General features: G+C 44.3%; 1 long non-coding RNA gene across 5 annotated transcripts in view; it reads right to left on the reverse strand.

The window, feature by feature from the left end:
* LOC121671115 overlaps window positions 1-15,244 on the reverse strand; it is a 62,406-nt gene extending 47,162 nt beyond the window's left edge. For 3 of the 5 annotated variants that reach the window (XR_006018399.1, XR_006018397.1, XR_006018398.1), the window contains exons 1-3: window positions 15,059-15,244; window positions 12,079-12,226; window positions 6,762-6,976 (exon numbers count right to left, since the gene is read on the reverse strand). This is a non-coding gene — a long non-coding RNA (uncharacterized LOC121671115). The remainder of the gene's footprint in view (window positions 1-6,761; window positions 6,977-12,078; window positions 12,227-15,058) is intronic. The other 2 variants (XR_006018401.1, XR_006018400.1) reach the window with 1 other exon arrangement.
* Between the last annotated feature and the right edge of the window lie 305 nt (window positions 15,245-15,549).

Here is a 15,549-nt window from a genome sequence, read left to right on the forward strand (position 1 = left end):
CCATGATCCTGACAGTAAATGCTGGAACCAAGACCATGCTCCTGCTCTCTCCTACTCAATTTGCAGAACAGAAGAGAGGAGGTTATGGGGCAGCAAATCTGATACAGGCAGGTGTCAGACTAACACAGCGCTGGTGGAGGCAGGAAAGTGAAAGCATCTAGGTGGGAGTGGAAAGCCAAATTAGGGGTCAAAGGGTTAAGAGAAGAGAGCCCATTATTCATCACTACTACTGTGTTCCAGGCATAAGAAACATTTGGAGATAATTAGCGGGAGAACAGAACAATGCACTAGAGAAAGCAACAATGTCCTGGTTCAACCCAGCAGATGAGCTCTGTGCTCAGAGCAAATTGGTCTAAAATAAGTATTGCTCCATCTCAAAACCAGAAAGGTGTGACCTACTTCTCTGACCCTGGCATCAGCTGGCAGGAAGGGAATTGACAGAATGATTCTTCGTTCCCATCACTGGAAATCAAGCATATTCAGTTCCATTTCAGAAATAAAAGCCAACAGCTTTTCCAGCTGATTTGGGGTAACTAATAACACAGAACTGCACTCATTAATTAAGCTGGATTGTATTGTAAAGAGCTCCAAGGCAACAACTAAATGGACTCAATATTAACAGCTGTGATAGTGTCGGTGTTACTTAGAAGCCTTAACTAATAGCCTTAACATTTTCACATGTAAAGTATATTCTGTTTTTAAATTATTTCAAGGCCTTTTGTGAAATTATCCTCCCAAATAGTAGCACTTTTCAAAATTGCAAGTACAGCACCTAAATGCTAGGATCTATGCAAGATCTGGGAAGCACTTTGGTCCCTCTCAGATGAACATTCCCAGAGAATCAGTTACTCAGCTGTAGTTCTGAAAGTTATTTTCCAATGGTATTTAGAAGTTGCAGTGTCAAACTAGTTTGATTTTATTATGAACTGATTATTTGGGTATTGTCACTTAGTGAAGATACTCTTGGACAATGAGCTTGCTGATCACAGAGTTCGTTCTCCAAAGAAGAAATGAATATTTCAAGTTTCAGTGTTTGGGGAAGGAGGGAATATTTTGAAGTCTCAAAAGAAATTAATTTGTCAATGAACTTGTGGGCTACAATAATGTATTTTCATGTATCCTGATTCCCCAGTATTTGCCAACATAGAAAATCTTGAAAGCTCCTGGGTCCCAAAGTGTCTCAGTGAAAGTTGCATGGGCACTACCTTCATTTGGTAGGCACAAAAATTTCTGTCTATGGGCAGAAATTAAGGCATTAACATCTAATGAACAACTACTCTTTATAAGGGTACATCCCCCAAATATTTTCAAACCTTACACAAATCATAACCTTCAGCTGAACTGGCTTGAAAGCCACACTGTTTCATGTTGTGAAGATGTGCTGAAGTGCAGGACCAGCCTGGAAGGTGGCAGCAGCCTGTCCCAATGGGAGAATGGTCACATAAGCGAGCCTGACATCTCTAGGAACTTCACATACGGAGGAGCAGGTCCCACTGCATCTGCTCTGTGCCATCCTCCTTTGCTAGATGGTCTATTTGAAAATGAAAGCAAATATACGCGACTGCAAGGCCAGACAAGTGCTGACATGAGTATTGCTGCTAAAAGGAGGTATTACCTCTAGTCCAGGAAGAATGAAGAGGAGTTGACAGCAAAGAAGGGCAAGAAATAAAAGCAGGAGGCAAAACAGTGACAGGGACAATATTCCAAGCAAGAGAGCAGAAAACTAGTCCTTGTATTGGAGGACTCTACAGATCTGGATTCCTATTTGCTACCAGAAACTCCCTGCATGTCAGGGCCTATCTGGTACAATTTTATACATCCTGGGGAGAAGATAGTTGAAGAGATGACTGAGCTGAGGATACTGTGTTCCCAAAAGAAGTGGAAGAAGCCTATTGACAGTGTATCTTTCTGTTGCCAAATGGTCAAATCAGTAGTTGTAGAAACCTGGATATATTCACTGTGCTCTCCACATCAACTGGATAATAGTAATATTTTTGAGAGCAGCTTCCTCTGTGCCCATACCAGCTAAAAACTGCCTTTGGGAAAAGACCTTTGTCATCCCCACTTTGTCTGATGGTTCCAGTCACAAATTCTTTGGCGAAGGGACTGAGTAAGGCTCAGGACTTGTGTGAACATCACCCAGCACTTGGAAATACAGCATCAGTTTTGGCTTCTTGCAGCCGGCACCACATAAAATGCAGACTTAGCACCTTCAGCCTGGGATTTAGCAACAAGGTGTTTCAGTGACACCTGGAAAGAAGGCTGTCTGATCATGTAGTAAGGCTGGGTTGAAAGATTTTAATACTGTTTTAGCAAGTCCAGCCTCCCCAAGTGGGAAAGCTGTCAGTGATTGGAAAGCCATTTACTGAATCTCTTTTCCTCTTTTCTGCCTTTCCTGCTCCAACAAGATCAGTTGATGCTTCTTATGTGAAGTGTCCCTTCCTACAAAAGCAGAAAATTATTTTTGGTTATGGACTTGGCCTGAGTAACAGATCAGCTGCAAAATGGATTGGTCCTGAGGTCAGATTCAATCTTAGAAAACAGTGGGAAGCATTCACTGCCCAAACTTTGTGATGGAAATGGATACCTTGCAGTAATTCTGACCTAAAGTATCTCCTCCTTTCAACAGTCTTTTCAGGCACCTTGAATAACCTGTGAGTATATCAATGCCAGTTCTCTATCAGTGGTGTTGGCTCCACCAGCAGCTCTCCATTCTCTTACTGGTATAAATGGTCACTTTCCTTCCAGACATATTAATCTCCAATAACTCAAGATTAGGAAGGAACTTCTTTTCTTCTCCTCCTTAGCATGTCAAATAGGAACATGACAAGTTTTTCAGAAAGTACCAAGAAGGGAAATAGTACGTAAGAAAGAAGAAAAAATTTAAAAAGGTCTTTTCTCAATGGATGTCATTTTCTGGCTGACACCTCAGGCTGATATTCAGCTATTTTGTACACAATGGGTTTCCAAAGCACTTAAACCTGATCCTCCATGATCTACTTCTCCATTTTCAAATGGCTTTGTGAGACACAAGAATTGACAGGAATGGCAATAGATGTTATTCTTGTCTCTGCTAAATTGAGGGTGCCACCTGCAAAGACTCTTAAGTTCAGAACATTTACACTCCCAGACAAGCGTGCTGTGCCACCTATTAGACTGAAGAGTTGTCATTTGCCAAATGCTAGGATTCTCTTAACTCGAAATAGGCACTGCAGAGAAGCATCAAGTTACAGCAAAAAGAAGAGCTCTGGCATCAACCTTTATCTTTTCCTTTAAAGAAATAGCACAGACCTTTAAAGTGAAACCAATAATGATTCAAGTTCCCATCTCCCCTTGCCTGCTAGGAACAAATCAGATTCACTGATGTTGGATGTCTGTTATTACTATTATCTAAACAAAGAAAATAGTAATAACTTAAAAAATGCAGCCAGAATTTGTAATCAGTAAATGTCCGAGCACTTTTCAGAAAGGGCAGTATAATTATCTCAGTTCTATGAGTGATTATCTGCATTTTAATAGTGGGATAACTAAGGCACAGGAAGAGGAATTAACTTGCTCAGCTGGCCAATGAAATACCAAGAAACAGGGTGAGATATCCTGAATTCCCATCAAGTGCCCTCCAGATAACACTCTTGCTAATATAATCAATTAGAAACATTACATATCACCCATCTTCAAAGAATTTCAGAAACAGTGAACAGACATCATCAGTATTAAACCGCTCTGGATTTCAGTATCCCATTGCATCATCTGCTTTGATCATCTTTGCTCTGTGCCTATAACTCAAGTAATTAATAGCTACCATTCTAAGAGGAGTGAGATAATTGACTTATCTAGCAATCACTTCAGAAAGATTATTATTAGAAATAGGTCTGCATTCTAAATATACACATGCCTCTAGATGAGCTAGGCCAAATACCAGCTACATGTGAAGCAATGCTGGCACTGAGGCCAGCACAGTCCAGGTGTTTGGGCACCTGTCCTGAGTGCACAAAGCTCATGTGCACCACTCTGCTGCACCTCTCCCAGTCTGGACAAGGCTTCTTTCCAGCAGCCCACCACCACAGCCTGACCCCACAAGAACCTTCATGGTCTCTCAGTCAAATCCCAAGAGCTGGAGTAGTTTTCTCTGTACTCTTGACAGCACAGACCTTCCATGGCTTGGTCAAACACTCCTGGCTAAAATCAGGGAATGTTGCAAAAGAACAGTAAAGTAAACCTGACAATAGAAGACTACAGCTAAAATATAACTGCTTCAGCTTGATTTCCAGGTCATCAGTTAAATGGGTAGGTGGTGCCTTCATAGAAAGCCATTAACAGGAGCTTCCTTTACATCCTGTACTTCATAGCAGCCAAAAAAATTACTCAGACAGCCCTTCACCTATCTTCTATCTGGCTAAAACAAATTAAAAAAAAATAATAAATTTTTTTAAAATTCTGTGTCTCCACACATTTCATGTAGATGGCAATAAGGCAGCCATGACATCCTCACTGACATTCTGTCAGAGAATTCAGGACAGGGAAAGAGCAATTAGCTCTGAGCAAGCAATATTTCAGTCACCAAAAACAAAGCATTGAAAATTACTAAAGCAATCTCAAAGATCTTGAATTATTACAAGAGAACCTGAGGTGGAAGCACAGAAAGCCTCACAGATTATTACAGTCATCTGCTGGATTATAAATTTCTACCTTAAGTTGATTCCTTGTTGCGTGTGTGTTATTTCAGTAGGTTTCCTGTAACTACATCGAATTTAGAGCAATGCTAAATTAAAAAAAAAAAATTAAAGTTCAAAAAACCTGGCTGATTCTGCATGAAGCATTAGTATCAATAGCTGACACAAAAGGCAGAGCTGGAGGGGAAAGAAAGCATGGAGCTACTGCTTGTCTCTCCTGAGATATAAAAAGTGTGTAAAGGCCTCAGACCTCACACGTTCCTCTACCTAGAAAGCCAACAAGTTTCAACATTACTGTCTCCTCATGTCGGTAGCAAAACACAGAACAAGGGGCATTTTAGATTATCTCAGCCTCCCTAACATTCCTCCTGCACAGCTCTAATTTGACCGTATTGATGTCTTCCTCAGAGGAGATAAAGTTGCCTTCCACAGAAAAATGCAAAGCAAAGGATAAAGACAGAAAGGACTGTAATTAACAAAGTCAGATTTTTTTTCTGCTCAGCAAGTAGGACTCTGTTCTGCAAGTTACTGTCTATACCTTTATACCAAATCACCTCTGATCTGCCTCCCACCATTGGAATTCAAAGCCAGTAAATGATGACTTTCTCGCATAATCGTTATACTTGGGGTTTTAACCAACTGAATACTAACCTCTAAAATGAAAGCTCAGTTATGAGTGTGCCTATATGCCTGATTTCATACATTGCTGTTATTTGACTCACCTAGAGTATTATGCGGCTGAAATCTTCAGACTAGTTTTTGGGAGTATGTGGCAAGCCTGAATTGGTGAGATCCAAACCTAACCATAGGGAACTTGCCTTAGAGTGTGCTGCTCACAGCACAGTACAGGCTATGGCAAGAAAGAGCCATTAATTAGGCAGCACCAATCCCACGGGTTTAACTCTGTTCCTCTCTACATCACATGTTCTGAACTGTCAAATTCAGGGATAATTATTTCTGCCTCCCCTTTGTCTTTTGGGTACAGCAGCTAATGGACAGACACTGATGGCAGCTTATATCTTACAGTAGAATATCTCTACTGATGAGCATGGCTCTCCTGAGGTAGTGTTTTGGAACAGCAGTCTCCAACAGAACTAAAGAAAGATCGCGTTCACGCTGTGTCACAGATTAGTGACTTTCAATGCAGCATCTTTCCTTCCTGAAAGCCTCTCTGCCCATTCCTTAGCCTGGCACAGAAACTAAGGACACAGCCATGCAAGGTGCTTAGCAGCTTCTGCCTCAGTGAAGGTAGGAAGAGTTTAAGGCACTTAGAATTGAGTCCCTAAAATAATTGATTGGCACAATAAACGGTAGTGATTGATCAAGCACATCCTAATGCCATCTTTGTAATTCCTATATTACAATCACCACCACCAAAGAAGGTGTTTCAGTTGGTCACTGCAAGGTAATTTCAGGCTCCTCTACTGTACTCTGCTTCCAAAACATTAGGGCATAAGCCAGCACCAATATTACAAATTAGATGGCAGCATACGTTAGGAATTTGCTGTAACTCCAGCCCTCAGTGACTAGCACAGCTTCAAGTGTAAACAAACAAAAGCTGCAATTTGCACCAACTGTTTACTTTGATTATAAATCAGGATTAGCTTTGCCAGTACAAATTATGCCTCCCTTTGTCTTCAAGAAAGCTGGCCGTAGAGAAGAGGAAGGGAGGCAATTATTTTGTGTTAAATGATCTGTCTGATTGGATAGATCTTTTTAGCAGCTTTTACTTCTCCATCTATGACCAGGGATTTTACAGCATTTATTGTATCACCCACCTTCCGACATTACTCAAACATAGATTTAGTCTGTATCCTCACTAGAAGTTAGGAAGACAGAGATCGATGTGCTGCTGCAAATGACAGCATGAATGCCAGTGAATGAGATCAAACAACTGGGCACTTTTTTGCCCTATTAATGTAAGTCATGAAACTTCAATTCGGATTTAGGGTCATTAAAGCAGAGTGCTTATGATTTTCTTGGCCGTATAAAAGCTGAGCATTCCAGATGAGATTCCAGCTCCCAAATAATTCCCAGCATGGATGGACTAATGAACAGTGAAAATAAACTGCTACTGGCTTTGCTTACCGTACTAATGAAGAACTTCCTCATGGGATGCTGCTTTGCACAAGGGCTTGCACAGAGTGGGTTTGAAGCCACAGGTGGGGACTCCCAACCCCAAGCATGGGACTCCCAATCAAGTGTGAGTCTGAAGCTTTCCCACTACCATCTTTGTTGTGTTTTTTTTCCAGTTGCTCCATCTGGAAGTCTTGCTTGTTTTTGCCATCTGACATTTCAACAGCCTGAAAATAAGCAAAACAACTCCTCTAAACAACCAAAATGTTTGATCAGATCCTTTATATAAATGAAATGCTAGTGTATGCCAGGCATCTGAACTTGGTAAAAATAAATGAGTGCTTCAAACCCACTATTGTTCTCAAGGTCCCTGACCTTCAAAACATCATTCTATTCTATTTGTAAACAACACAGACATGACAGAACATGTGAATACCACTTCACCCTTTGGTAACAGTATCTATCCCAAGACCTCAAAGTGTTCTGCAAATATTAGCTAAGCTTCTTATACCTCTAAAGAACTCCTACTCTTCTACAAATATTAGCTGAATCTCAACCTGCACCACTCAGCTCATAGGAGACTAGTGCTGTTCTCCAAGTTCAGAAAGGTTGAATACTGTGGTGAAGGTTATTCAAGAGTTTGTAAAATACTCAGGCAACAAGTTTATAAGTCTTCTAAGTATGCCTGGACTTCTAGAAGTTTGTCCAGAGTATCATCCAAACCTGTATGCTGCTTTTGGCAGCTCTAATAATGTCAGACCCAAATCTAAACCAATCCAGATTTCACTTGAATAAGAAAAAGCAACCAGGAAAACCAAAACACTGTTTTAACCATACATCTTCCCACTACCTTTCCAAGTCCCATAGTCATTTATCCTTTTGTGTACACCCAGACTAAACCAAGGAATAGGAGGCCTCAACCTGCATTTAGCAAGGAACCAAACGAGGCACAGTGGCCGGGAGCAGCGCACACCACCCAGTTCAACACTGCGGGGATGAACGCAAGTTGAACTCAGCCAGGTTTCAGGCAAAGAGCAGCTCAGCACAGCTGCACTGGTACAGCTGGAATGGTTCCTAACCACAGATGCAGAAACACAAAGATAAGGCCATAGTAACTTCCATATGGTAAACAGCCTGAACTTCCTAGGAGGGCTCACTGGAGGCAATTCATTTCCAAGGCACAGAAAACGTGCTTGGCTTTGACTCATTGTCTCTCTTTTGCATCTTTTGCAAAACTGGTCATGGACATTTATGTAATGGAAGTTTTCAACACATCTTGTTAAAGTGCATCACTCCAAACTGAAGCTTACATTGATTTTGATTCCCTCTGGACTATGATTCCATCGGAGGGTAGGGACACCTTCCCTCTGTGTTGTTTTGGTCACCCAGACTTCCCAAGCAGCTCATCTACTTCAGTATTAACACAAGAAACTGGTAACAACAAATCTAGGAGCTCAGACCCTGCACACTGCAGAGTTGAAATACATAAAAAATTTCCAACTCTGCTTTCACTGGCTCTACATGACAATTTATTCCACCAGAGAATCAGTTATCTTCCTAAAGAAGGGATACTACTCTCTAGTAACATAAAATTTTACTCAGTCTAAGATAAATACAATGCCCAGTCTATAATTATAGATAACGTGTAAGGTTGGAGTTTTTCCTCCAGAATTTTCTCTTCTATATTTTATACAGTCTTCAATTGCACTGAACCTAAGTTGAAAGAGCTATTGATGACACAGGAGAAAGCAGTCAGTACGAGGTTAAAATTCTCCAGAGGTTACTCTTCTGTTGGCCAGAAGGGGCCAGTCTACACAGGTGTTGGCTTTTGGCCTTTTTACAACATATTGTTGACTCTTGGAGTGCACTGTGACCACTACACAACACCAATAATGAATATTCTGAGAGCCTTCTAAGCACTCTAGGAGCAAAATGAGAAGGTCAATGAACAGCTTCATGACAGCCTGGTTCCCTCGGGATGGAAAAGTATTTGTTACTACAGTGCACTCAAAGCCACAGGTAAAATGCAGAGCAAAAAGTGAGAGCTAGGAGCCTGAACCAGCCAGACAAATTCAGAAAGGAAACAAAACCTGCATCATTGCCTTGGGGCTGGGTGGGAAGGGTCAACACAAGTGAAGTGATGGATTGTATCCCTGAGTGTCTGCAGCCCAGGACTGGGTGCCTTTCTGGGGGTAGAACAGAGGTCCCCACTTTGGGCAGAAGGGGAACCAAGCAGATTTTGGTGGCTTCACTTACAGAGTTGATCAAACTAGAGCAGCCCATTTCAGCCTTCAAAGTGGGGAAGAAAAAAAAACCCAAGAGAGGCCTGACACACGCTTTCCTTATTCTGTGATTCAAACTGCTAGAAGGAGGAGAGAATTCTCCAATCAATAGAAGTGATTTTTCAATCAGCAGAACTGGCACACAGGCCAAAAGGGTTGAGGAACACTTCTGCTCTTTGTAAGAGTCCTGCAGGATTCTCTCTTCCAAGAGGTCTGCTGGAGGTCCTGCTCAGGCTGGTGCTGTGCTCACTTCCCAGGCACTGTTGGCTATTCTGGGCCCTACTCCCATCACTGCACCACCAATGTCATGAATCTGGGTATGTGGCTAAACACTGCACCCTGAACATGGTTACCAGTCTTCAGGCTCCCCAAGGCTTGAAATGCTTCTGAGGCAAGACAGTGGGGAAGAGCCTCACAATCCTGGAGAATTTCCTTTTCTTCAAAAGCAGGTTAGGAAAGTGAATCTGCCTCCTGTCTCAATAGGCTCCTCCAACTTTTCCCTGGCTAAAGAGCTGCTCTCAAATGTCTTCTTGGCCAGTATGATGGCAAGTGTTCATCTACTTGTGCTGCCCTACTGTAAATGGTATAGCTGAGTGCCCAGCTAGAATTACCCTGGCACAAGGCACAGGGAGAAGGACAGATAAGCTGATTGCTCTATTGCTCCCTTCTCATTGCACAGAGCCCCAGAGTCTACCCTGTGTGACTCCCTGAGCTGAACTGGCTCTGCAGGCTCCAAACTTGCCAGGTGAGTCCCTCCACCCTCCCATGCCCACAGGTTACAACCAGCAGTGCCAAGAGTCCCCCGTACCATGGGCAGATTCCCGTTCTGCAGAATACTCTATAAATGTAAGCTAAGACACTCCCTGCCCTGAAACACTTTATGTTTCAGCAAAAAAGAAAAATAAAAGATAACAAAAAAAGGGATGGCCTTAACAAGAGAATACAGTTAATCCAAAACCCTGGTCTTTTACTGCAGAGCAATGCACAGCTTACCACCAGTGCTGCCAGCGGTGTTTGTGACAGACCAGTGGAGTCACAACACACCTGATGTGTCTGGTGCTTCCCATGGGCATGTGTACATTCAGAGAGAGCTTGGAGCTAGGAAACCTCATCTTTGATGTTGGGTATCAGGATGAACAGGAGATCTGCTTTCAAAACGGTGTCTTCATACCTATCCACTTATGTCACACCAGAGACTGCTCTTGAAGCAAGAGCAATTGCATAACATTCTCATCTTCACTTTCCTGCTGCCCCATCCAGCCAGCCAGGAGGAGGTCACATCCCCTCTAAAATTTCTCTGCTTTGCAGCTCACTCCTACTTATTTCAGAAGAGCTGCCAGTGTTACATTCTTTTCATAGAACCCCAGGGAAGTTCTAACCTCAAAATTAAGCAAAGTCCTTTGAATATTTTCCAATTAACCTAAGATTGACACTAATGCTTTTCTCTTCATGTTTCCACTATTTGAACTGGATTTCTCCTGCACGCCTCAGTTTCCAGGCCTTTTGGACCATCAAAGATCTAAGTTATTCCTTTCCTAAAGATTACTCTGGTTTTAAAACCAAGAGACCCTTTTCTGCTAAGTTTGCTCTAGGTTGTGTCATTTAGTGAAAGAGATCAGAGAAGCCTCTCACCAGCAAAAATCCAGGGAAGATATCAATGAAGAGACAGCATGGCAGTTTTCTCATACACTAGCAATGAGGGCAAGATAACACTGCTGAAAGCCTTCAGGGTTGCATTCTGCTCCCAGTCTCACAGCATAAAATATCCAGAGAAACAGAGATGACAGAGGGCTAGTTCTGTGTGTCTAGAGCCACACAGAGAGTGTCTAGAGCAGAGAGCATGTCTAGAGCAGAGAGCATAAGGACAATGCCATAAAAAAGTCAGCATTCAGGCAAGAGGCTGGAGGTAGCAGGCACTGTCCCACTCTGGGGCTTGCAGAAGCATGTTGGCCTTCAGGGGCCTGCAGGCACCACAGCTCGTTAGCCAAACTTTCTCTGAGTTAATGGTGATGCCAAAACACAGGAACCTTTCATTTGGCTAAAAAAGCAGTTCTGCCAGCAAAATTGCAGGCAGCTTCTGTGCAACCTGGAACAGAGGGAGGAGAAGGCTTCTCTTAAGAGGAGTAAGAAGGCTTACTCCAACACGGAATGAAGGAGCAGCACTGCCCACAGACACACAGCATGCAGGGAGCAGCCCAGCACTTTAGAGACAAAGTGTTTATGTCCTTTGTCGCTCGTTGTTGCTTAGGTAAGGCATATCTAAAAGCTATTGGGCAGATTGCCAACGTGTCCCAACTGCAGAGGTGGGGAGTTCCTAAGCACTTTCTGTCCATTAGCTTGCAAATGTCCCCCTGAAGATGGTAAAATATTGTTGCCCACACTTTATAGAAAGGAATAGCTAGGCACAGAGGGCCAAGTATCCCAGTTCTCACTCTGTACTTTCTAAACCATAAACAACAGTAATTCTTCCCACAGTTACTGGAAGCAACAGGATCTTTCAGAAAAAGGGAAGCTGCCCCTTGCCTGGAACCAAGTAGCCAAGATCAGCTGGAGGTAGCAGCCTGCAGCCTATGCAGTGCCTGACATGGTTTTAACCCTGAGAACTTTTCCTCCAGCACATCTCTGGGGTCTTTTTCTGTACTCACAGAAACATTCTGTGCTCTGTATGCTCAAGGAGTTCACCTTCAATAAATAATCTGAACAAAGGGAGTTAGTGCTGGCACAGTTGCATGGGTTACTTCAGGGACAGTTTGCAGCAATGACAAACTCACCTTTGCTGGTGGCTACCTTCCTGGGAAGGAATCCAGCCCCCCAAAGAGGAACACTCAGTAATATCAGGAGACAAGAGCAATTTCATCCCCATTAGTTAATATCAAACATAAAGGACACATTCCAGTACATAGCAAGCAGTCTTTGCCTCCTTGACAGACAGTTAAGGAAGATCTGGGGTTTAGAATCCTTAAATGTCAAAACAGAAATATGTAAAAAGGAACATTTTTTCAGACTAATTGTAGGATAGCATTACTCAGACAGCATCAGGTTACTACCTGGAAAAATCCTGGGTCAGAGGCATATTATTGACCCAATCCAGAAAGCAAGCAGAGCGCCCCATGGGCAGTACTGATGAGGACGTTGAGCAAAGTGGCCAACAGCATCCTTTCTGGTTTCAATAAAATAAAGTGTCATTCATTCTTCCTGTTGTGGAAAAAAACCAGAGAAAACAAAGTGTCATTCTGAAGGAAGAGCAGACTTCTTTGTCTTGGGTCAATGGACCAGCCTGAAGCTGTGCAGAGATTGCTGTTTAGTCTGCAGGTGTACTACAATAGGCTTCAGCAGCAAAGGCACACCTTCCCAGCACTGAAGTTAAGAGGATGAAGGAAAAGATGCATTCACCTCACAGTCCTTGAGAAATGATTGCATCCCTATGGAAACATGGCAAAAGGAAAATGAAACTTAGTAAGAGTCATGAACTTCTACAAGAGCAGCAGTCAGCTTGTCTATGAATGCACGTTTCCAGCTGGGCTGGCCCAAAGCTGATGGCAAAGATCAGGCTCATCCAGTAACTCCTCAGGCCCTCCATGGCACACAGCTGTGCTAGAACCAGCCCTGGGACAGCACACAGCCTGCCTTCACTTGGGCCAGGTCAGAAAAGAGAAGCTGGTGGAGGGTACATGTAAGGATGGCGGATGTTCACAGAGCAGGGGTAAGGGAACCAGACAAGTCCTGTCTGACTTTGGCTCTCCCATAGATGCTCTGCATGGCCTTTTAACAAACATCTCCCTCACCTTCCCTTCTCTGCAAAGTCCTTTGTTTCTCCACGTGGAAAAAACTCAGGAATAAAAACTTTCCCCTCTACCATGAGCCAAATACACCAGTGATAGCAAAGCATATAATGGAAGTTATGCTGCCTAGAAGAGGCAAAAGTTCTCCCTTAAGATCCCCACCACCCCCGTGTTCCTGTGACATTTTCTGGTTCCTGGCAAAACCTGGATCAGAAAACAACTTCACTGCTAAATAAGTGCTAGTAGAAATAAGTAAACAGCCTTGCACTCTGTCATATTCCCTGAAAGACTGAGCACGCCAGCAAAGGCAGCACAGACTCTCACAGCAGTAAATAACCAAGCAGGCAGAGCAAACAAACTTTTAAAACCCCATATGTCAGAAAATCTCTCTGGAATGAAGAGGTGAAAACAGTTTCAGCAGAAAGGAGGAAGTTTTCACCTCTTCCTTTCTCCCCACTTCCCCAGCCCTTCCTTCCCTTGTTTACTTTGTTTCCCTCTTTTAAACCAAGTAAGAAAAGCTTTGGTATTTGTGGAACTGGGCTCTTTCTGTTTAACTCCAGCTGTGCCCACAGCCCACATACTGGTTTGGTAAAATTTGCCCAGTCTGACAAAGTGGTTTCTCAAGCTTGAAATAAAACCATAGTGATTTTTACACTACTAAAATGAATGGCCCTTGACAGGGCTAGCAATTATCTATGAATTCCAAAGAAAAGGCTTGTTGCATGGCACAGCAACATGCTCAGCACAGCACTGTGGCAGAGGGATACAGGGGCTTTCTGTGCTTTTGCTCTGGCATTTCAGCCTCTTTAGAAATATGACAGTGCTGGGAGATCCACAGCAAAAAAAAAACCCAAAAAAACAACAACAACAACAAAACAAAAACAAAAAACCAAAAAGAAACCCCCAAACATCCCACAGGAAAACAGCTCAGAGGATTTTTACCTGTCACAGGCATGGGGTTGGAAGGACTTCTTTGCTAGTCTCTGGTCAAGGAAGAAGCAGCACCCGAATTCAGAGGAAAAGCTCTTGCCAGGAGCACCAACCATAGGGCTCCTTGTGGAATGGGGCTGCTGTCATGATCCCCACCACGAGATATCTGTACCTCTTTCTTAATGGGGAATACTTGCATACATAGACCCAGAAATAAAGAAGAAAGCAATTGGTTTCCTTATATTTGATTTAGGAGTGTCTGCTTGGGGATCTAACACCCAGCTGTTATCAGAGAGGCTCTGTGGCCTGCAACTGTGTTATCAGGTATCAGAGAGCCCCTTGGGCAGGGACTGTGGGAACAGATGCTGACCTCAGCCAGGCAGCAGGAAAACAAACCTCAGCACAAAAGGGCAGGACGCCACGAAATAAGACTCCTTGAGAAAGGAAACAAGGAGAAACCAAAGCTGAAATCTTGATGCTTCTAGGAGAAATGGAGAGGGATAACTGAACAGGATGAGACATGGCCAGCACAGGGTTGCACAAGGACAGGTTGAGGGTCTGAGCAGTGCCAGCAGGCTGGGCCAGCTGGGGAAGGAGAAGCAACACCACTGCTGCAACCAAGGGCTGCTTCCAGCGCGGCAAGCAAAACCTGTGAGTGCCAGCCACGCTGCTGCTTTGTTTGTCTGCTCACTGAGGTCTGGCAGACAGACTCTCCCTTCCATGTGTGCCTGGTCAGTGCCCAGCACAGCACCAAGGGCCTCTCAGTCCCGCTTGAAGGGAGAGAACAAACCTTTGCCCTGGATGAGACCAAAACAGGGAAGGTAGGTGGCCAGCCCATCCTGCTTTCATGTCTTTTCAGACTGAACATTTCGGAAGGAAAGTTTGCCTCAGATTGAGCCTCTGTCTGGGATTAATTCAGCTCAAATTTGTAGTCACCACAGGCAGCAGGGGAAGCTGCAATAGCTATTAGAGAACAAGCCAAAGAAGTAAAAGCAAGCAGAGACAAAGAATAACCCTTGCCCTCCCCCCAAAACAGAGAGGAGGCACAGGGATCCAAATTAAAAAGCAACTACTAGTGGCTAGTGCTAGCAAATCACTGTGGGCTGGCCAGAGCCTGGGTGCCAGCAAGCAGCTCTGGCACAGGAGTGGGGCACACCCTGCTCTGGTGTCCAGGCCCCAGCCAAGCAGTCCAGAGCTGACTGGGAAGGCCAGTGGAGCTGGGAGCTGCTGTGAACTGCAGCAAGGGGGAAAAGGGAGAGGAGCCCTGCCCCTGCTTCCCACTGCTGCTCTGCCAGAGGGAAGCAAGCCAGCTCACCTCCTGATATTGCTGCTGGCCAGGTGCCTCCAAGCTGTTGGTATTGGTCATTCTTTGGCTGGGGGATCTGAGTGGCCAAGATACCCAGAAAGATCAAACTGTGAAAAGAAACGAGGTCATTGCACAGTGGAGATAGGAAAAAAGAGAGGTGAGACAGGTCAGCAGCCGGCAGTAGCACCCAGGATGGCTGAGATCCTCGCAGACCTTGTAGGCATAGGCACCACTGCCAGAACCTCAAGGAGACAGCAATCCTGTACCTGAAGGCTGGAGGTGGCATCCCCATCTGCTGCCCCATGCACCGCGCAGCAGCGCCGGGCGCCCGCGGTCCCTCCCCGCACGGCATCGCCCTTCAGATGGGAGGTGGCAGCAGATGGCCACCGACAGCATCTCCCGGGGACGCCCCAATACCCGCGGGAGAAACCCTCCCGGCTCCCAGCGACTGGGCAGGGACGGCAGGAGGTGCTCCCCAAGAGCATCCCTCCTCCCGGGAT

Source organism: Corvus kubaryi, unplaced genomic scaffold, assembly GCF_017639235.1.
Source record: "Corvus kubaryi isolate FWS band 111438036 unplaced genomic scaffold, C.kubaryi_AGA036_p1.0 37397, whole genome shotgun sequence".
NCBI classification, from domain to species: Eukaryota; Metazoa; Chordata; class Aves; order Passeriformes; family Corvidae; genus Corvus; species Corvus kubaryi.